This window comes from Aedes aegypti, chromosome 3, assembly GCF_002204515.2.
Source record: "Aedes aegypti strain LVP_AGWG chromosome 3, AaegL5.0 Primary Assembly, whole genome shotgun sequence".
NCBI lineage: Eukaryota > Metazoa > Arthropoda > Insecta > Diptera > Culicidae > Aedes > Aedes aegypti.
In genome coordinates, this window is record NC_035109.1 from 100,653,919 (window position 1) to 100,666,288 (window position 12,370).

At 34.7% G+C, this 12,370-nt stretch overlaps 1 non-coding gene across 1 annotated transcript; it reads left to right on the forward strand.

Annotated features, from left to right (window-relative positions):
- Positions 1-3,964: 3,964 nt before the first annotated feature.
- On the forward strand, positions 3,965-4,036 carry Trnad-guc. Its single transcript has one exon. It is a non-coding gene; the product is annotated as a tRNA-Asp (tRNA).
- The last annotated feature ends 8,334 nt before the right edge of the window (positions 4,037-12,370 follow it).

Consider the following 12,370-nt stretch of genomic DNA (forward strand, 5'->3'; position numbering starts at 1 on the left):
ATTGCTATTGGAAGATCGTGGATTGTTTATCGTGCCAGTAAAGAAAAACACCTATCCCCAACGGTAAACAAGCGAGTAAAATGGGTTTTATCATAACTCTCTCTTTGGGGCTCTTACTCGCTGCTTCCATTTATCAGACTTGTTACACCTTGCGATACAATGACGATCGTGGACCGCAACAGATGGGATGTTTTTCTTTGCTTGCTTTGATCGTGCTTCATTCTCAAATGAGAGCGAATTCTGCAAAGCCTGTCGTGAACATGTCTGCTGAACTAGAACAAAAACAAGCAAAATACTCGCGAGTATAAAAGTGCTGTAATCTGTCGATGATAAATCTTTTCGTGTACGTATTCGGAGCTGTTCGAAGTCAATTGGGCTTTTGGTAGTAAAGGCCTCTGAGTTTTCTAGACTTCAAAGGACTTTTATTACAAACTTGTAGTTTATTGTCGATTTGATGGATGTACACTTGATTTGTCTGTCAAAAACATAATAAATCTCACCTTGTTTAGTTACACGCGAGTAAATGTTCACGAACATTTTAATATTTGTTCTGGTATGTTCTCCCGTGCAGGCAGGCGCAAACCTACTCTCATCAAGTTTGTTCGCGAGTCTGTCGTGTTTGTTTTGCGCTGGTTTACACGCGTAAGATGCTTGGCAAGGAATCTAATTAGCGGTATAGGGAAATCCTTCGAAAAATTTTACATTTATCAATAGATATCCTTGACAGGGTCTCACGCAGATCACGTCTGCGTTCCATATAATATCTTCTATGGTCTTCTGTATGGATCTACCCGTGAAGATATTTTTGCCAGGCAATTTTTGGAAGATATTGTAAGGAATATAGCAAGCATCAACTTTGGAGGCTTCTGTGAATATTTCAAGACACTTTCTAATGGGTTTCATAGTTTATTATATACCGTGGGATGAATTTCACCTGGAACTATCAGAAAAGCTAGTCGGATAACCTTCAAGAATCTTCCCAAGAAGTACTGCTGCAGGAATATGTTAAAATCTCACAAGGAATCAAATAGAAATCCAGTTATCTATATGCGAGTTGCGCCAAGGATTTGGGTACAATAAGTAAAAATCCACCGAGGAAAATCAAAAATATGTCAGTAATTTTCTGCGCATTCCTCAAGAAAATATCTTAGTGTAAACTTCAATAAAACAATTTTAAATCATTTAAATTCGTTTGTTTTTTTCTTAAATTTACAATGAATTTATATGATTTTTTTCAGAAAACAGCAATTTAAAAAATATGTATCAGCATTTATGCTGTTTAAATGAACATTTACTATGTGGTTTGTGATTGAAATTTTGAGTAAAAAGAGCTCCTGTGAGAAAAACATTGAACGGATAATATTAAAAAAATATATTTTTATCCAAATGTCAGAGGGACATTAACTTCTAAGAATTTAAAGCAAATCAGCCAAGGACCTTTTCTAGAATCTACTGAAAATCTTATTAGCAATCTACTATAACCATTTCAGTGATCTCTCAGATAGAATTTTTAAATACTGGTCGAATATCGATTCGATTTTCGTTAGGATTCCCGCAAAGATTTCATATGCCATGATTTCAAATGTCGATTTCCATTTGAAATCATGGCATATGAAATCTTTGCATCTCGCCAAGAACATTGTCAGAAATCCTTAAGTACCCCTTTAAAAAATTTTCAAAGATCCTAATCGTTAAGTATCTCTTTATCACCTCACCAAAAAATAATCATAATGCGAAGTATGAAATACAGACGGTGGTGCACCCCTTGTTAAAAATTTTAGTTTTACCCCATAGTACTAAAAATTTAAATAAACCGGTAGTCTTATGTTTTGTTTTCCCGGGGTGTTCATCAAATTCCCGGGTATTTCCCGTATTTTTCCCGGTCATTTGTAATTCCCGGGTTTTTCCCGGTTTTCCCGGATTTCCCGGATGGATGGACACCCTGTACTTCTATTAGCATCACCTTCAAAAATCTTGATGTTTTTACCCATATTGATGTGTTTTCGGGCATGTTTTGAATTGGCCACATCCCCGGGGCACCTGGAATCTACTATAAAGTGGTCATGGCAGCCGGTGGTGCTGGAAATGCTTCGGAAAGCATAACCTTTGAAAATAATGAAGTTTGATGCCCATATTGATATGGTTCCGGATATGTTCCTAATTGACCACTTCCCCCAGGGCACCTGGAACCTTCTATAGAGTGGTCTGTGCATCTAATGGTTCTAAATACGCTGCAGGAAACATCATTTTTAAGGTTGATGTCCACTTGGATATAGCTCCGGATAATATTTACATGATTGGAAATACAAACATGACTGACCATGCTTTCCGGAACCAGTTTTACGGAAATGGTCATATTTCTGAAGATTTCCAACCAATCTTAATGCGTCCGGTGGCAGTCAACTTCCTATTAGTTCTAGTTTCTAGGAAAATTGCAAACATCTATCTAACTTTACACCACACAAAAATACAAGCGACAGAAAAAATGACATTTGGACATGACCTCAGAAAATCCGGAACATCTCCGGTGTCTAGTGGCCAATATGCATGGCCAAGGAAGTTTCTAAAACTGGACCAAATTTGCCGTCGACTGCTTCCAGATGCATCCAATTTCATTCATTTTTCATAAAGTTATAAGCATTTGAATTTGGGCAAAATTTTGCTTATCTCAATCATTTTGCCTATCCCCTGTATATGCATAATAAAAAAGGAAGTACAGTGATACCTCCATGAGTCGATGTTCCATGACTCGATATCGACTCATGGAACCATACTAAAAACAAAATTTCATGGTTACTATGATGGTCCCTAAAAGCAGCTTTCCAAAGGATTGCTGTTCCATGACTCGATATTTCCATGAGTCGATGGTCCCTTCAATATCGACTCATGGAGGTTTCACTGTACACTGGATTTTTTACGCAGTAACGCATAAAAACATGCTTTATAAAAAAAAAAACGACGACAAAAAAAACCTAAGCCTTTTTTTATTTCCGTGAAAAACAATGTTTTGTTATGATTCGTATGGTCATGGAACATCGAAAAACACGAGGTCTTTTTTACGTCGTTTTTTAAATAACGCGATACGTCGACAGAAAAACCCTTAGTGTAAACTTTAGCTAAGATCTATCTGGTCATATTTAAAGGTTTGGATTGCAAATAAAGTCTGTCCTAAGAAGTATGATAAGTTTTTGCTGTCAAAAAGAACAATAAACATTTTTTCTTTGTTTTGCGTATCAGGATGGTTTGGTTGATAAAACGAATTTCGAAGACAAAGAGAATAATGAGGATATATATTTTAAAATGTAGTGTTAGGCAATAGAAGATAAACATCTAATTACCCACCACAAGATATAAAAAAATTAATAAAAGATTTTTTTAAAATAATACTAAATATTTAAACCTTTAGTTTTATAAAAATGAACTTACACTCTATGAAAGATAACATTTTGTCCAAGCTTTTTTTTTCACAAGCAAACCATGAGCCAATATTTTGATACTGACATGAATTTGTTCTGGTGATGATCTAACTTGACATGTAGCCAAAATTTTAATAAGCCGATTTATAATTTCTCCAGAAAGTTTTGCTCAAAATAGTTGAAAAAAGTGACTTTTTGACGAAAAAAGTGACTTTAGTTGAAAGTGTTTCAAAAAAGAGACTTTGAAGTGACTGGCTTAAAAAAAGTGACCAAGTCACTAAAAAGTGACTCGCTACCAGCCTTGACAGCTGTTCATTTTACTAACATAGTGCAGGTAAAATGAACATTTCCATCGTTTTTTGCTATCGACAAAAATATGGAACTATACAAATTCCTCGTTTTTCTATCAGAAACAAGATGATTTCCTTAAGGTGTTCATTTTACCACCCCTTCCCCAACACGAATCACTATTCCCTATTTTCAATTAACCTGATAAGTTGAATCAATTAAAATTTCTTATACAGTTTTGAATTATCTATCAGTATAAATCCTCGATAGTATAGTGGTCAGTATCCCCGCCTGTCACGCGGGAGACCGGGGTTCAATTCCCCGTCGGGGAGGACGAAATTCGTTTTTTACCATTTGTTATTCAAGCATCAGTGAATGATTTATGGTACCTCCAAATTGTTCTTGATTGTAGCAAGCCGCCGAGTCGCCATACCATTATCATTTCCATTATTAATGAGCACCTACGGCAACTTCTGAAGTTCAGTCTGTTCGAAATTGTCGTCACGCTTGATTTTGAATAAAAATCATTTAAAGAACATGCTGCAATTCCCACAAGTCATTAAAAGATAAACTTGCCCGAAAGAACCAAAATAGCAAATATACGGAAACAAACCCTCTTTCCGGGGGCTACATAGTTTACTCACTAGCTCTATGTGTTCTACATGCAGCAACGTGGTCTTATTCCCTCGCGCCACGTCCTCTGATGGAACTATTCAGAGCACGAATGGCGCAGAGGTGCCAACAAACAAATGAATTGGGAAAACTCCAGGGAGGCAGGATTGGTGAACGTGTTGGCCAAAAACAAAATAACGCTTCCCGGATGGAGATGGGAGGAGTTGCACAGAGGGAAAGAGAGTAGCAGTGAAAAAAAAAATCATAACAAATATTTCATTTATTCTGTTCGCGTTCCGCGAAGGCAAACAACCGAGGGTGGGTAAGGAAGGATGCCTAGAAAACAAAACACGCGGGAGTAAATATTGGATTTAAATCTCGTCCGCCTTCGTCGTCAAATTGTTGGTCGGGAGGTGTGCGTTTGCCGCGTTTTTCGTCGTGTCGTCTACGTTCAAGCTGAACGTATAAAAAAATATGTGTAATTCGTAGCTATCTCTTGAATATGAGGGACTTTATGGGCGATTGCAGTAAAAGAGCTTCATTATTTCAGGTTTCGAATACAAAGCTGTTAGTTTATGTGAGAATATTATAAGTAGAGTTTTAATTCATATATGCAAAACTTCCAAATTACGAAAATTGTTTTCATTCAGTATGAAGAAACCATTTTCAAACTTTTTTTGAAATCTACTACAGATGACACGCAGGCTTCATCCTTTGGCGGAGAGGCTTGTGTCATCCGCAACCAAAAATTGTTGACATCCCTAAGGTAACTCAGGTAAGTCAGATGTGAAAATATTGTATAATATTGGTTCCAAAATGCTGCCTTGAGGAGCACCAGATCTTACAGGAAGTCTTTTTTTAAGACCTGGAGTTCTGATAATTAACCTGAAGTGTACGATTTGACAGATAACTTTGAATTATTCTTACAATGTGTGTTGAAAAATTCAAGTTTTATAATTTTTCGATCAAGACTTCATGCCAAATACTGTCGAATGCTGATTGGACGGTAGCTGGAAGTTTCTGCAGTTGTGCGATTTTTCATTTGGTACAACCTTGGCATTTGAACTGAAAACATTTGTTAAATATATCAAACAAAGAATGATAAGCTGCTCTCTGAAAGTTTCTTGATGATGATGTAGAAAATTCCTTCATCACCAGGGGCTTTCCAATTTTTGATTTTTTTTAATAGTTCTCACTTCTTCCAAATCAGTCACCCAGGAATTTTCAAAAACGTTCACTTGAAATTTTTGAGCTTTTTCGCATTTAGTTAGTAATAATTTGTTTTCATCTTTCAATGCCTAAATTGGCTAAATCTGAGTTTTTTTTTCCAAAATTTTAGATAATTTTCAAAAGAGATTTGAGCTAGGGTTTGTTAAAGAATGTTTATTTTCAACATTTTTGATTCTTAAGTGAGAAAAACATTTTTATTTTTGCGGAATTGGCTTGTATTTTTAAAATATGTGGATTTGGTTTGTATTTTTTACAAAAGTGATTTATTTTTACTTGAATAGTAATTGTATAACGTAGTCACAACTTTTTAAATGGTTTATTTATTTTATTAGTATAAATTAGGGGTGGCGGTCTTACCCCATCAACAGTGGTCGGTTTTACCCCCCTTGCGCAACATACAGTACGTACTGCTTTCGAACATGAGCTTTTATAACATAACGGGTAGCAGTGCACATAAAAAGCGTCCATTGTTACAATGACAATGATCATGGAGATAGTAAATTTAAAAACATGTTCGTAGTTCTTATTACTTCAACGTTCCTTTCAGTGCAATGTTCGACGATTTTTTGGATTTTAGCTTAAAACCTATGAAGAGATCTTGAGTTTACAGCCACAGACAAACAGACGTAACAATGAAGAAATTTCCATCGACCACTCATTTAACGATCATTTCAAATTCGCTATGTTGCAAATCGCACAACCTGAGGCGCGGTTCTATTTGAATTCGAATGTCGGTTTACTTTTGTATTTTTTGATTTGGCTGAAATTTAGCATATGCTTTCTTTATACCCAAAAATGCCTATTTGCATCATCGGTTCACCATTTTTATTCTAGCGTTACTTTTGAGAAGGGCCTAAGAAAAAATGGCTTAACAATTTTCAAAAAATTAAAACTCAGAAACTATTTATCTGATCGGTTTGGTGTCTTCCGCAAAGTTTTAGGTTATTCTTGGAACTATCTGGGAAAAATATACACTGTAAAAAATGTTGTAATTTTTTTATATTTTGAAAATAAAGCTTAAAAATCCATTTTCTCAAAAATCATTTTTTTTTATTTTTTTTATATTTTAAAATAGACAAAAATGGAGTCTTTTGCACAGTGGATCAAGATGGAGAAATCATAGACAAAAAAGTTATGATTTTTTAAGAAAAGGTTGATTTTTCAATATGGTCTAAATAAACTTTTTGAATGCTTTTCGACTCGATTTTATGAAAGTACGCAAAATTTGCAACAATAAAGGAACATGAGAAAATTTTGCTAATTGCAACCGTTTCCGAGATACAGCGATTTTAAAATTAAATTTACTGAAAATTCACAACTTTTGGTTGTTTTCGGATGTTTTTCGAGTTGATAAAATAAAGATTTTTTTTTTCTGAAAGCATTTTATTTCATGTTCTTATACAATGAAGGAGCGTCCTATTTTGATACATATTTATTACTTTTTCATAATGTTTACAATTTTTTAACTATCATTACAGTTTGAAAATTGCCTAACTTCTATTTTATCTACGGAAACTGGAATAAATGAATGGTATTTTTGTGTTCCCTGAATAGTTATTACTTTCGAATATTGTTCATTGAGCTGCTCCTTGATATGTTCATACTCTGTTGTAGTTGCATAAGAAAAGAATTGTGAAAATTTGTGTTAGTTGCTCCTCCTTTCGCTTTTGAGTCCAATCAAATAATCCTTTGGCATTTTTGATGGGATGTTCTCGTTCTTTAGCTAGACTAGCCCTAGTAGCCATGCGTTTCATTGTTCCCCCTAATGCATCGCAGGGCCCTTTGCCATGCAATGTTGCGAAAAAATGCCATTCAACATCTATATCATAGTTTTTCTTGAATTGGCAAAGACTAGAAAAGTTCTTTCTATTGTTATATTGTGATGCAGCTCCATCGGACATGAAATAACTTTTGTTCAAATTTAAGTGCTTTTCTTGGCGTATAAAATTAATCATTTTTGAGATAAATAAGTTAACGGATATAGAATCATGCCGCAAATCATCGGAAATTACTACAAAGCTTAAATGATTGAGCATGCCATTTTCCTTAAAATAAATCGCAAATGGATGAATATTTGCTTGCTGCGCATTTCAGTGATGACTTTGAACTTCATCCTGAAGTACAAAAGAGTAATTTTCTGAAAAATCACATATAGCTACAAATTCTCTTTCCTACAAGTTATTTTTTTTATTTTTCAAAAATGTAGACTGCTCTTTTTTAATTAAATCATGTGGTATCAATTTTTCTAACTTTTGAATGAAATAGTTTTGTCAACGTCTCTATATCGCATCTATCAGTTGTGACCCATTGTTCAAAAATAATTTCATCAACAACACACTTTTAATTCATTAGATAAACCGTATTTTTTAAGCTGTGGGTTATGAGATTCACATTTTCGTGAATGGTACATACACAAACGTTGTGAGTTCCCGAGCTAGTTAAGAGCTTACAGTTTTTAGGCCGAAGTTTAGCAAAGGATGAAAATCCGATTTGTATTTCAGTGTTCAATTCCTGGAATTGGTTGTAGGCCTCTCGCAATGTGGTCATGAGCCTTTTCTGAACAGCTTGGCATTTCCGTCCTTCCTAATTGTTACACAATCACGCTGACCAGGCATTGCTCGACTGGTTTCATCATCCTCGTAAAATTGCAAAACCACGTGCTTGATATTTTTATCCAGTCCAGTGGTTGCCCTCGGACCAATAGTAGAATGCACGCCGCTTTTGTTCAGTAATTGTTTTGCTTCTGTTGCCGTGTATAAATTTGTATCAAATATGTTCTTAATTGTCTCGGCTGTCCATGATTTAGTCAATACAGTTAAGAGTTTAAATTGCTCTGCCCTTGTCATCCCTATTTTTTAACTTTTAACATTTAGTTCCATATTTTCTTGTTAATTACATATCAAAATATCACAATGTTGAATGTTGAAGTTGCGTTTCGTTAAAACAATAAATAAATCATATTTACAGGGCACGTTTTTTAATTCGCCTCATACCAAAAAAAAAAATACCAAGTCAAAATATTTTTAGTCAAAAATTATCTGCTCTTTCAGACAATGAACAAATTTCTAGGCTTATGAAACATTCGAAAATTACCGAAAATTGAAAATTATTTCATAATTTTGTATTAAAATCGCTGTATCTTTAAAACGGTAAAAGTTAGCCTGATTTTCCCGTACACCTTTTTTGTTGTAAATTTTGCGTACTTTCATAAAATCGAGTTGAAAAACATTTAAAAAGTTCATTATGACCATTTTCTAAAATTCATCTTTTTTAAAAAAAATCTTAACTTTTTAGTCCATGATTTCTCCATCTTGACCCACTGTGCAAATGAATCCATTTTTTGTCTACTTTAACGTATTATAAAAAAATCAAAAATACAACTTTTGAGAAAATTGATTTTTAAGCTTTATTTTTGAAATATAAAAAATTACAACATTTTTTTATAGTGTATATTTTTTTTAGATAGTCCCAACAATAATCTAAAAGTTTGCGGAAGACATCAAACTGATCGGACAAACCGTTTCTAAGTTATAATTTTTTGAAAATTATTAAGGAATTTTTTCTTAGGCCCTTCTCAAAAATAAGGCTAGAGTCAAAATGGCGAACCGATGATGCAAAAAGGCATTTTTGGGCATAAAGAAAGCATGTGCAAAATTTCATCCAAATCAAAAAGTATAAAAATGAAATTTGGGAAAAAAAAAATTGTCATTTTCTGTGGAACCGCTCAGCTATCAAACTAGGGAGCACATATTTCTTAGCACCAATACTGAAATTCTGGTGAAATAACGGTAGAATGTTGAGGCTCCCCGTGTGTTTTCTTAACATGTTGAATTTTGGAAATTCTAAGTGTTTCTGTAATATTCTTGTTATATCGGTGGGGTTCTTAATGGTATTAACCGAAATCCCATTCCTACCCGAATGCTAGAGTTTTTACCAGATTTCTTATGTTTCCTCAATATTCGTAGAATGACTTAAAATTCTAGAATTATCAATAAAAATCCAACCAGCCTTTCGGAATCCCAAAGTTCCTACAGGAATTTCGGAATTCTAAAGGAAATCTGAGAATCTGAGATGTCAGAAATCAAACGTAAAATTCAGAGTTAGTTAATAAATAACTGAATTCCCACCGACATTCCGAAATTCACAGAAAATAACTTTATTATCGTAATTCCAGAATTCACACGGATATTACAAACTTCTACGGCCGGTAATCTTATCGGAATCTCAGAATTACCGCGAATGTTTTCGTAACCTCAGAATTCAGAAGCAAAACTGAAAATACCTTCCAAAATATCTAAACTCATAACGTTTTTCCATGGTTTTTACTCAAAAGTGAATTATACCATTCAATTCCGCAATCTCAAAGCATGTGTAGCAACCTCTGAAGCTAACTACCAGTAGCATTGTAGTAAATGCTACCTTTATTCATAGCAGCACGTTGTTTGTAGTATGTTCGAAACGTGTAAAAAGGAAAATGACACAAATATGTTCCACTCGTGTTCCACATGTGGTGTTCACTACCGAGAATGTAGTTAGCTCAACATTTCTACATTTTATTCATACCGCCCAACCTATCCAAAACGTTACTGTCTTATTCGGTAAAGTTATTTTTGTTTTCTTTTATTACTGATTTTTTTCAGTTTTTTCAATAGCCTAATCCCATTCTCATTTTCCCAAATTTGATCATATTTTTTTTTAATTTCCGCTATATTTCCATAAAACTCACATTCCGCCTCTGTCGACTGCCCGTGATTGGAATCTGGTGTCCTATTGTAACGCACCCACAAACTCAATTTTCACGACGTCTTACATGTCGAAAATTCGCTCAATTATGCAGCCTCCAACGAGTTGGATCGCCGCGAAAAGTTTGGGATGTGAAATCATACAAGAAAAGATCCAAAATTCATGGCGAATGTAATCTAATGTGCTATCTTTCCAGCCAGTGCGATACTGTGCGAGTTTAGCTGCGTCTTTGGTCCGTCGAAAGATTTTTGAATACTTACCGTGAGCAGCGATATGGCTTAAATATTAATAAAATGGAATTTTCGTCCGTCCATTCCGTGAAAATGATTCTGTTGCAGGAGCTTCTCACTAAAAGAAAATTTTCTCCAGACAGATTGCAAATTTTGTTAGGTATTTGTTTTCGTTGCGTTTTAACGAAAACTCGGTAAAAAATATTCGATTCTTTCAATATTATTTGTGATTTACTGATCAAAAACCGTAAAATAGTTTTTGCAATTTCTCATCGTAATAGGCTGTTATTCATCACGCCAATCTGTCATGAAACTTTCCTGCACTGAATTATGCAGTGTGGTGATAGTCATTACGCAACTGAAACCAGTACTGTAATGGTCCATTACGCAACAGTTTTGAGTTGAGTAATTAATCATAACACAACATTTTTCAGAAATTGTAAAATAATGGTGAATGCATTCCCATATGGTTTCTGGTACACTCAAGTGGTCTTCTACGAAATTGCAAAAAATGTTGTACGCAACTCGTTGCAGAACTCGATTTTTACAGTACTCGTCGTAATTATTCAACTCGGCAAGCCTCGTTGGATCAATGTACGACTCGTGCTGTAAAAATCATCATTCTGCAACTGGGTGCGTAAACTACTATTACCGAACATCGATATCGTTTTTAAGTGTGTAAATATCACTAAGGTTGGGAAAAATCTTAAAATTCACTCTACAGTAGCCAAGTAAAGCAAATCACATTCAGCGAAATCAGTGAAATTCATGCCCATGAAAAAGCCTTGAAAATAGCAAAAAACCCGTTGCTAAGGGCGACCCAAAATTACTGTAGAAAAATGTTCTATTCCCCGCATTTAGAGCCTTCAATTACACTAATGATTTGGAAAATTCATGCACCCAACATAGGTTACTTGATGAGATTCACCTTTTTGAACAACTGTACTGGGAGAACCGCGTGATTTTCACGAAATTCAAGCCTGCTACTAGTATCATTCCCAGCACTGGATATCACCCTAAATGGTTCAAAATGTCAAAAATCTTGTGTTGACCAGTCCCAAATGTCTGTCAAAGGTAGCGAACCAGAAGGTGGGCCTTGATCACTCAGAAACTGCTTCAGCAAATAATGTTCCTTCTTTCAACTCCTTGGATTCCGCTTACTATGATCGATATCAATACATGTGTATTCAATTTTAAAAGACTTTACATACAATATATTTGTTCCAGAAATTATCGCTTTATCGCTTCCTTTACCGTATAAACTTCGGTTCATGGTGAATATATCCTAAAGCGTTGATTTTTTTTATGAATATTTTGTATGAAACACTTTCAGAACTTTCAATTTTGCACATTTTTGGTGCCTTCAGCTATCCCGACTATTTTTCAAATTATGGACGATTTTCGTTTAAAAACATTTTATTTTCAAAATTGTGTTAATCTTTTCAAACAAAAACCGTCCTCACAGCTTTCTCAGCATAAACAGCGAAAATAGTCATCTTTCTAATGGCGACAAAAGATTGAGAATCCGTTTGCGCCTTTCAGAGATATCGGCATTTGAAAGCAACTATTTTTTTTTTCGAAGAAAATCTCTGATAACTCTGTAACCATAAGAGATGTACTGTTCTTTCTTCGGAAAAAATTGTGCAATCAAAAGTTCTAAAAGTGCTCGAAACAAAGTTTTGTGACTTCAATATGGAACCTGGGATTCCAGGGTGAATGTAAAGATGCCAGTGCAGATCCTTATGTTCCAATCTGGATACTGATATGCAAGTGTGTCCAAGGATTTCAGGATGAATCCTGGAAATCCAGTGTGGATTGTGCTATTCAAGTGTGGATGCTGGGACTCAAGTG